The following is a 10,062-nucleotide window of genomic DNA, read 5'->3' as shown; positions in this document are numbered from 1 at the left end:
CTTGCCTTTCAGATTTTCTCTCCAGGAGGAGCCTGGAGAGGAGACTCCATGAAGAATGCGGGAGACTTGCTCACTGTCCCAGGGGGCCAGGAAGGGGATTACAATTTTTGGAGCCTCCCGGCTATTCTGGGAGGGTGGGCAAGCAATGGTTACATCTGCAGTGCAGAATGGTTTTGCCCAAACTTGCGCTGCGAACAGGTCTGAATTAGGCTCTTTTTCTATTAGAGAAAGATTTTGCTTTTGAGATCCTTACCGAATAACCCCCATATTACTCAGTGCTTTACAGAGGATATTTATTCATACATTGCAGTGTATTATATAATAGCAAAATGATTTTGTGGCCATAATCATAAGCGATGTCAGGCTACGGGACAGCATGAGAACCAGCGAACCCTCTGTGGTTTCCCACTGTACAAACAGCAGGAAGCAGGGACCACCCCAATTATGGCATAAAACAGCAGAACCAGGCATTATAACTGCTTACAAGACCCAACACAGCTTTGCGTAATATATTGCAGTAACAATCACTTATATGGCGTGCAGTATAATTATATAGTGTACCCTTGCAGGCGTCCTTTCAATTATTTTTACTTCAAATAACTAATCGGACGCCTTGCATACAACTCTTTCAATTGTCTCTGCCGTGTTGTGGATAAATAAAACCTGTAAATACAGAATAAAGTCAGATAGAAAGTGGCATCATTTATTACGGCTTGACAAATAATATTGTAGTGAATAATCACTTGTTACATCTGCAATCTCACATCAGTACATAGATTTAGAGGGGTATTTAATCCCCAATGGTATTTTCGTTAGGGGAAATAGCGGCAAGCGCCTATTCAATGCTGTTGTTCCTGACAGCATTGAAGCAGCAGCTCATCAGAACGGACCCATCTTTAAAAGCACTCGGGACCATTTTGGCAAAAAACGGCTGTGGATTGTCAAGATCACCGCCATATCTCGACAATCCATGGCCATTTTCGCAGACACGCCCCCTTTTTGCTGACCAGACGGTGGGACATTGGATACCGCCTGTCGATAAACTGGAGAGCAGGCCGAAAACAGGCCAGGGTCCCGACTGTCGATTTATTAGTGAATAGGCATTATTTACATTTTTTTTATTTTTTTAGGAGACCATATTGGACAGCCCGAAAAATAATATTAGGGAAACATTGAGGAAAATGTCAATCTTTCGTTCCTGATGTTTCTTCAGGACTAATTGAATGCCCCCCTAAGTAGCAAATGTTAATTTCATGACTAATTTCCAGTGCTTGTACCATAGGGAATTCAAGTAATTTAGTTTTCATTTAACATTTTATATATATATATATATATATATATATATATATATATATTTTTTTTTTTAAACATGTTTTATTGAAACACCGCAAGTCACAATAATACAAAATGAAAGTGTATATAACAATTTTGATACAGGTAACATGGGCCTACGAAGATGAAGTCATTGTTCAATGTTATCTATTTGACCAGGCACTGTCCGCTACAAATAAAAGTCTTGACAAAGCAGAATATGTATCTATGTCATTTCTTCACGTAAGATGTATAACCTATCTATGAACCCTCATTGGCCCAGGGCTGTCACTTGATTTAGCAAAAGCACCACACTTTTAGGCATCTAAAACTATGGGGGGGTCCCCTGAGATAAGTCTCATCAGATACCACTGGGTGTCCTTAAATGAGTTATGGAGTTTGGTTCTGATTTCCAGTGAGAGCACGGTTATATAGCTTTCCCATGTGTCCAATAGTTTCTTAGTGTGGCGTTCTTTGTTTAAAAGGCCTTCTTATATATTTTTTTTAATGATGTGAATGTACTAATTAATGTGTCATCTTAATTTAAGAATATGATTGTGCAGCCAGTTCATCACTATATTAGAAATAGATTTGATACAATATAACATAGTCTCACTTTAACCCCTGGAAGGCAGCATGGTGCCATCAATAGAGTGATCTACTAATGCGTCAATGTCACTTCTGACTGTCCCATTATCAGTATTCACTTGAGGAATTGTCCAATGAGTTGATAATACCCCGTGCCTCACTTGGACTGAGAGGAGGCTCAGTCCCCAGAAATGGCTTTGCTATGTCACAGGCTGACAGGTTGTTCAGAAGGTCCTGTTGTGGGATTTCCAGGTGATGACCTTCAGGGAGATGGAAAGCGAATACTAGGTGGTTCCACACACTGTACGTCCCAGTGTCAAGGTGAACACAATGGCCCTGGTTTTCAAAATAAGCGCAGGGCTTGTAGCATTCTTTTATGACAGAACCATATTTAGAAACCTTCACCATCAAGGACTGAGAGGTGGATTCAGGCCTCCAGTACAATGTTCCATCCATCCAGTAGACAAAGGGCAGAGGCATGGAGCCTTTGGTGACATGGCGCACTATTGGGAGGTCACTGTACTGGTCAGCATCAGGAGCATGCACTACAATTTTATGAGCGATCTCCTGTCTGTAGAGGTCAGTGCACAGTATCCTGAGTTGTGGTTCTTCACCTCTACAGAACTGACTCTTATACCTAGCAAGCAGGTCAGACAGAGGGATGGAGAACCTGAAGTTCCCATAGCGAGAAGTCTTCATAAAAGCCGGAGAGTTGGCAAATTGCTCCCTAAAATATGTGCGATATCTTTCAGCTTTGACTGGTGTCACCACCCTTCCGACAGTCTCATACAACTCTGTCCAAGCAGTCTTTATCTCATCTGAAGAGACATGAGCACTCCAAAATGACAGATCATTAAATTCAGACCTAAAAAAATGTTGTTCTGCTATGAACCCTCCTAGGGAATAAATCCCATCCATAGATCTCCTGCCGGTGACATGCTGCAGGTGAGTGATAGGGAACGATACCTGCATGTGCTGGAAGTGATGGGGTCTCACCTGTTCAAGCAACTCAGTCATTCTTGTCCCACTGTCATTCAGTGTTGTCTGGTTATTTTCCAAGATCGCTGATGTTTCACCAATGGACAAGAGCTCCCCAGGTACATAATATACCATCTTTCCTTTCACACTTATCCTTTCCTGAAGCCTTACTTCCCAAGTGTTGCTGGTTCTCGTTGGCTCTGCCATCATTACTTTCTCTGCTGCAGACCCTGATCCTCCTGCTCTGTGAGTGACTGAGCTTCCAGCGGGTCACTGATTATATAACACACACCCAACTCTACGTCACACCAAGGAAACATCAGTGACAGTGTTATCTTATATATTACATCACTCAGCAGGTACGGGCAAGGCTCCAGATGGACTTGGAACCAATGAGTTGGCTTTACTTTTTTCTATTTATAGATCCCAATATAATGTACAGCATGCTATAATAGTACCGTAGTCCAGGATTTCAGGTGTTTTTAAAAAAGAATATTTTTTCTGTTAAACAATTTTATACATTTACTCAAAATAATAGTGGTTCACCACTTTTAATACATAGAGGTGATAATATACTTGTCCATTTTTGAAAATTATCAAAATGACCCTATCTGCTGCTACCTCCAATATCTGTCTTCGCAGCTCCCTCTGTCCATATCCAGGAAGTTTGAAACAGATCATGTGGCATTCTATTGGTCCCTGGCAGTACTTTACCTTGAAGAGGTGAGGAGAATTTAGATGATATATATATCTCAAGTGTGGAGCAAAGGGGTGTGTCTAACTCCACATATGGGCTTGAATGCTTGTTGCGAGATGTTCTATATAACATCAGTATGATGTATTTTGGGACATTTTGCAATTATTGGTTCTAACATTGCTGCCTAAAATACTGGATTTCTTAATTGCATCTATTTGCCGAGAGATTTATTATCTTCTCAATCAGCATTATAAATGTGACATCTATGCAATAAATTCCAAATCCAATTTTACCTTGTGTGAATGATTGAATAACGATCATCTCTTGGTTAAAAAAAAAAAAAAAAAAAAGATATGAATTGCTTTTGTTGTATTTTCCTTTTTGTGTGTTTAATTAAAGATTACAAAAAAAAAAAAACATTCCACAGCTCAAACACCCAGTAGCTGCTGAGGTAGAAGACACAGATCACAGGAGTCAAGCAACCTGTATTCCCTCCTGCAATTGGTCTCACAAGGATTGGCTGTGAGGTGACAGCAGAGGTTGTTGACCCTGGACAGAAGTTATTCTAGAGCTGGCTGCAGGGAAGAACGTAAAGAATCTGAAGATTTGATTTATAATGCAGGGCAGCAGAGACTTCTATAAAATACTATTGCCGAATATAGGCCCAGTTTTGGTTGAGGTTTATATCTCTATTTTTGACACTAATGCCCCTCCGACGAAAATTTTACGGCATACAAATTTTTTATGGCTCTCCTGATGCCCTTGTGTATAAAGGCATTAATATTTGGACTGTCAACCTTAAGGTATCAATAATTGCAGACAACATATTATTTGTGTCTGATCCCTCCTCTTCTATACAGGAAATATTATGGCTAATAAAGGAGTTTGGCGCAGTGGCCGGGTTTAAAATCAGTATTACCAATTTTGAACTTTTACCCTTACATTTTTTCCCTTTCCTCTTGTCCTCAGTCATCGCCTCCTATAATTTTAAAATCACTACCTCTCACTACAAATATCTTGGGATTCAGGTGCCAGGACACATGGACATGCTCTATGACAGGGATGGGGAAACTTCAGCTGTTGTGGAACTACACCTCCCAAAATACCCTGCAACAGTTGTAGCATGGCCACATAGAAAAACTGCAACAAGGCATGCTGGGATGTGAAGTTCCACAACAGCTGGAGGGTCAAAGGTTCCCCATCCCTGCTCTATGATTTAAACTTTAAGTTGACCATTACAAAAATGATTACTAAATTAGAAGGTTGGTTCGATCTCCCCTTGTCCTTATTAGGCAGAATTGCGGTCGTTAAGTCAGTAATTTTTCCTAAGCTCCTTTATGTGATGCAACTCTTCCCATACAGTATTGCACCTTATGATGAGAAACGCCTACGGTGTGAGGTTTCTCTCTTCCTATGGCATGGTAAAAAGCTGAAAATTGCATATTCCAAACTAGTCATAGACAAATCCAGTGATAGTACAGTACTTCATACCCTCCAACATGACCTGTTGCAATCGGTACACAATGCTCTGCTCCTGGACTTCCCTGGTAAAGTATGATTGCCAGAACCTTTGTGGAACTAGGTAATTGATGAGAAGGTTGTTTCAACACAGGTGATGACAATCATACATTACCAGGGACGTCCAGGAACAGAGCATTGTGTACCGTATGCGATGGGATCATGTTGGAGGGTATGGTCCTGGTAACCCTGATTTCTCCTCCTACACCAGTGTTTTTCAACCAGTGCGCCGTGGCACACTAGTGTGCCTTGAGCTGTTCTCAAGTGTGCCCCCAGATCTAGAGATGCCCAAACCAGCTTACAGCCACCACCAGTTCAACTGTTATTTACTGGTCTCTTCTTTTCATCTAAAGGGCCAATGTATTTTATTTTTGTTACCTGTGGGGATCAGTGTGATTGTTTTTTATGTGGGGGCCAATAGGTTTGTTTTTTCCTGTGGTGGCCAATGTGTTTTGGCCTGTGGGGATCTTAGGGTGTGCCTTGGCAATTTTAAAGTCCTATTTAGTGTGCCGCAAGGTAAAAAGGTTGAAAATCACTGTCCTACACCATATATATTCTTTTGCATTGTGTGGCTAATTGGATTCTAGGAAACAGCACATACACTGATTTTACTCTGGACTCAAACTTTTTCCACCCTTTTTCTTTAAACGCTTTATAAAGGCACTAAAAGATTTCTCATTCCTCCACCTCACCGTCTCTTCCATGATCCTTCATTATCACCTTCCATATCTAAGTTTCTTCCTACAGTGAAAGGAGAGGGGACTATGTGCGGCAAGCCAGATATTTGACCCAGATGGCCTACTTACCTGCAATGGTTCCCACTTGAATCTCATATCCCATCCCGGTAACACCCATAATGGAACTCTTACACTAATGGAATACATTTCCGTATAAACCAAAGCACGTCTATTACCTTATTGCACGTCTATTACCTTATTGCTGATCTCCCCTCAAAACCTTATCTCCTTAAACTTACTAACACTTGGAAAGCATAACTCTGTCCATCCATGCTCACTTCAACTCCTCTGTTGAGGCTTCATGCTCCAGGTGTGGGAGATCCCTGCCAACTTCTAGCACTGCTTTTGGGATTGCCACAAAATTAGACACATCTGGAATAAGGTATATTTGTTCATTAATACTCATTTATACATTGTGTTTAAGTTCCTTCCCCCCTGGCCTGCTTATGTCTTAACTATGATGGTTGGCCACATGATACTACTGTTAAACCCTTACTCCCTATGTTTTATATGCTATTTACTAGTGCCAAAAAAATTATTTTAAAACCTTGGACTGTCAAGACAGCCCCATCTCTTATGGAACTCCAAAATATGATTCTGCTACATTTATATTTCAACAGGAAAACTTTGCTGGAACACTCAAACAGCACCACATGTAAATTCTTTAAGAAACTAGGTCCAATTATTTCCATGCTAGACCAGTCTTTGGAAATAACTCCTTGGTCTTTGCAGAGATCGCCTTCAAAAATTATACTCCTTATACACCTCGGTTGGTAACACTTATCTCCCACTTCCAATAAACAATACTTCCCAATCCCTACGTTAGCACATCCTCATGACAACATTTGATGTACCGTACTACCTCCTTGCCCCTTGACCTGATATTAGACACTGCTATCTCTCAAGGACCCATTTACTACACTGATTAGACTTAGAATAATGTTGAGGTGCATCATATGTGTGCTGTGACCCCGACCCCTGGTGCAGTAAAGTGCTGCTGCAAAGCGCCAGCTCACTATACAGCACCAGTGGTCACATGAGAAGAAAGCCCTAAAGACCTAAGAACTGCAGGAGCCAATCCCTTAGTGTTGGTGAGTATACCAGCGGTGTGGGGGCATTGCGGTAGCAGTTCATGCTTAGTACAGTATCAGGCTACTTCGCATCAACTCCACCAAAAACTCAGTTGGAGGACCCACTCTAGCGGAATCACTTAGTATAAATGCTGGTTTGGATTTATACTAAGAGTATAGAGCAGTGGTGTCAAACTAATGGCCCACCAGCTGTTGTGGAACTACTCGTACCAGCATGCCCTGCCACAGATTTTATATAATGGATTGCTAAAACTGTGGCAGGGCATGTAGGGACGTGTAATTCCACAACAGCTGGAGGGCCATGAGTTTGACACCACTGATATAGAGCAAAGACTCATCTACTCATCTTTAGAATACTATATATTTTTGAGACTGTTAAAATAGCGTCAGTGTCCGCTACTGCAACTGTTTTTTTATTTACTGCTGGCTATACACTAGTGTCATTTGGCCACATTTCACCCAATTGTGACAGATCAGGCCAAGAAATCGGATGAAAGGTAGCCAAAACACATTTGGCATCCGATCCAATTTGCGGTCCCGAGCGCATCAGATTGGAGATTGGACCTGCTGCACCTCCGACTCAGACAGCCTCCCACTAGCAGGGAATGGGATCGCATCTATATATCGTGTGTAGAGGATATATCGGATCGACTTAACAGAAGAACTATCGGAAGGTCAAAGAGATTACAGAGACTATAAGACTACAGCAGCAGTGTTAAAGCACTACCGCACCAACTCTATAAATGTTCATCTGAAATATTTACATGGCATGAACACGAGAATATATATATATATATATATATATATATATATATATATATATATATATATATATATATATATATATATATATATATATATATATATATATATATATATATATATATATATATATATATATATATATATATATATATATATATATATACCGTCTTTCCCCGATAATAAGACACTGTCTTATTTTTTTTTTTCCTTTAAAAAAAAACCATAGGTCTTATTTTCGGGGGAGGGCTTATTTTATTCCCCACTGCGCCTTTAAAACATTCCACACTGCGCCTTTATAAATGCCCCCCAAATGATCCATAATTTATGGTAATGTGCCGGTATTTTACATGCCCCCACCTGTTTAACTTGATGTCCGTTGATGGCGCTGTGTGGTGAGCAGCAGCCAGCCAGTTCAGCCGCGTGATGTGCGCGGCGCGATGTGCGCGGCGTGACGTCACGCCTACCGCAATGCATCCCTGGGAACGGGAGCTGCGGTGCTGCTGGTGAGTAAGAGGAGGTGAGCGGAGGGCAGCGGGGGTCAGCGGGGGCTGAGCGGAGACTGCACATATGGTGCACATACAATAACATTGGGAAAATGGTAGGGCTTAATTTCGGGGGAGGGCTTATTTTGGACCAGCGTCCAAAATCTGGGGTAGGGCTTATTATCGGGGTAGGTCTAATTATCGGGGAAAGACGGTAGTTGCAGCTCCTTCATAAGCCCAGAAGAGGATGGCTGCTCACTGAGTCAGTTACTGCAGTTGTGATTTTATTAACCAGAACATATACCATGTAGACAAAATACAGAACAGGTGTCCAGCCGGCAGTATTCACAAGTTCCATCCAATTTATCATAACGAGATTAGATCTCCCTGTCCTCACCAGCCCAGCCCACTAATATCCCCACTGACCTCTACTGTCTCTGACTGTGCATACTACCCAGCATCCCTCCTCTTGTCCAGTACTCCTATTTGATGTACACCACCATTGACCCCCACACTATTTTTAGCAATTTTTTTTTCCACTTGTTTTTCTCAAATTTCAATCAGGTTTATGACCTCACCACCTCCTCTCCTGCTCTCTACATTTCCTCCTTCCTTCCCTCCCAATCCAGCATCATTTCTTCCACATATGGTCACCGACAACCAATAGGTTTATCTCTCATCAAATTCCCACAGGAGGAGACTGAAAACACGTGTGGTGGTGATATGTCTGAAAGACCACAGCAACACTGGCACAACATACAGCATTCATAGGAAGAATCAGTGCCAGACAATGTTTATCATATAAATGTTGAAAAAAAAAAAAAAGTTATCACTTAAAACCAATTAATCTTAATATCTAAACAGCAAGTCTGAGGTTGTAGCTCAAAAGGCTGAAAGAAATACTAGGTCACAATACCAAAAGGGTTTTAGGGAATACATGACCCTGTACCTTGAATGCTTGTCACCGTCTGCACAGAAGGGGTTAAAACTATGCATGACACCAACAATTGCACAAGCCTGATAATCCAGCTAAATCATTCCTTATATAGAAGTGAGGTTCTGACAGGAATGAAAAGAAAGGGGTGACATGGAGACAGAATATAAATTTATAGACATTCCAAAGCCCATGTCCTCCCCCTCCTCTATTCGGCAAACATACAGCTGTCCCTAGTCTCACAAATAAAGCCACATTTATGGCACGCGTGCTGAATCGTTCCTATGTGCCTGACAGATAACTAACATGGTACGCAGACTGCTGAAACGCAGCTCCACCTGGTGGTACATTTCATGTATTACACTAAGACCACAAAAAAAACTTTAACCCTTTCAGGTCCAACATCTAGTAAGGCTCAACAGCCCTAGCACTAGTAGCAGATCCAATGGTGAGCCACTCCAAAATAAGAACATTAACATCGTTCGACATTCAATGTAGACAATTTTTGAATAAAATAAATAATTACAATTTAACACTTAAACCAGACTGTGAAATAATTTGGACTGCAATGGTTAAAATCAATCGGATACATTTTTAACTGTTTTCTCCTATAACAACAAGTGAAACTGCAATTTTGTCACAATCTTTTAAAAGGAATATGACTGATTTCTAGTGAACAAATCATGCAGCAGTGAGGTTGGAGAATGTCTGAATTGAGAAACTGCATTCGGGACAGAAAATAGCTAAAATGATTGTTTTCCTCATGTGTCTGATGTATTCCAATCAGATACATGCACACTGCAGCTGAGAGAGATGCAACACTACTGCAAATTGATTTGCAAGTAGGTTTATTACTTTCAAGCCTACTTAATCGGTTTTCCCACACAACAAGCAAACTGAGCATCTGCTGCGGAGAACAGAAGTCTCCCACATGCCCTTTCCTCTTGGAACCCATCACTTC

The sequence above is a fragment of the Crinia signifera genome, chromosome 6, assembly GCF_055691185.1.
Source record: "Crinia signifera chromosome 6, ASM5569118v1, whole genome shotgun sequence".
In the NCBI taxonomy this organism is placed as follows: domain Eukaryota; kingdom Metazoa; phylum Chordata; class Amphibia; order Anura; family Myobatrachidae; genus Crinia; species Crinia signifera.
Note: the sequence above shows the minus strand (reverse complement) of the source record.